Below are 1,861 nucleotides of genomic sequence, written 5' to 3' on the forward strand. Positions count from 1 at the left end.
TACCTTTGTGGTATTGAAAAACATTCCTTCGTGATTTCTAAATGTCCTTATATGCCATAATACCACCCTACACTGATCTCTTCCCTAGACTGGTCAGGGAATCCATCTTGCTTGTCAATCACATACACAAGTATGTTATCTTCTCAATGGTGGAGAAATGTAGGTTGGGAGGCAGTAAAGGGCGTTTTGTGGTTGTTTCATTTCAAAATAGTGCTCTCCCTAATCTTTTCTGCTTTCATTTCTTACCTACAGCAGATTTCAGGCCTAACTATGGCTATTATGTTGTCACGGTTACCGGTATTACAGTGTTGGATGTGCCACTTAATACACATGGTCCCCACCACTTATTTAAAAAAAAGAATGGGTAAAATACCCTGAGCCTACTGTTTGGTCACCATCTTAATGTGATTATTAAATAATTGAAGCATAGGCCACAAACATTTGGCATAGGAAAATTATCTCATGACCATTGGGGGCCAACCTTAGAAAATAATTTTAGATAAGGATAATGTAGAGTCCATTCTACTTCTAGAACATTATTTATATGTAATATAAGTGTATCCTGCACAATCAGCCTACACATTTAGCAGCTAACCAAAATGAAACCTTTTTGTAAACCGCAGACAAATCAACAGTTAAAGCTGATATTGACCTGACGTTTTGATATGAAGAAAATATCTATTTCATGTTACATAGACAGATAGTCTATCTTTGTCCTCATGGAGCGCTTTTATTTTGGAAAGTGTTTGTGTGTGTGTGTGTTTGTAAAAATATATGCAAATAATACATATAATATTTATTCATTAAACATACAATTCATGTATATATATATATATATATATATATATATATATATATATATATATATATATATGAAGGAAACAGGTGTATGAACTAGGAAGTCCGTTTAGTGAGAAAGTTTGCCGCAGCAAGGCCATCACAAATTTTCTTATACTAATGGTGCATTCATATCGCTTGAAATTATGGGGAAAACATTTTCGCGATGTAGGAAAGTTTGCGTGAACGACACCTCATGACGCTTTTATGATTCTACTTCCTTTCGGCAACTCGGGCCAAATTTTGATAACAGAGTTGCCCAGTTGGTGATGTATGGTTTACTAGTGACGCGGTTGAACATGGTGGAACATGAACGTTTTACTCAATATAAAAGAATCAACCATCATATCACATACTTTACTTTTGATTGACGTTGTAACGTCTGTTGGCATGACTTTGCTCAGTTTTAATTGTTGTGTACTGGTAAACCAACTCTAGATAAGGGCAAGTGTTTGCTTCCATACAGTGGCAATACTGTGTGCTTCTCATAGATAAAAGGAAAAGGATAGTGATAGGCATCAAGGAAATAAAGGCCTGCAAACTTGAAACTGATCCTACTAAGTTCTGTTTAGTTCTGACTGGGTTTTATTGGATAAAAAAAAACCTGCTGGGACGAACTTTTAGATTCCTAACCGGCTGTTTCCCAAGTGCACATGAATGGCCGCTGTCGGGAACCCGCGTAAGCGTGAGCGTCATCACTGGCGAGCCGTCTCGTTATTACCAGGTGAGTGAACGCGCATTTGCACTTCAGCGTGAATATCTATGGCTTGATATTTCTGGTGTGTAATTGACCACTTGAATATGAGTAATGAATATCGTGTCTCAAAAATATGCAACTTGAATGTTTGTATCTATACTAAAGTTGTAACTGTGTTTACATATCGATATACAAAATAAAATACCTTTGCAAATCAAAACATTATGGCAGTGATTTACTTCCAAAAATCTGCTTCCATAACTGCTGCTCAGGGCCATTTAGAAACATAAATATCCAAAATGTATGCAGAAAATGTATAGTGGATGT

The sequence above is a fragment of the Gadus macrocephalus genome, chromosome 11, assembly GCF_031168955.1.
Source record: "Gadus macrocephalus chromosome 11, ASM3116895v1".
Lineage (NCBI taxonomy): Eukaryota > Metazoa > Chordata > Actinopteri > Gadiformes > Gadidae > Gadus > Gadus macrocephalus.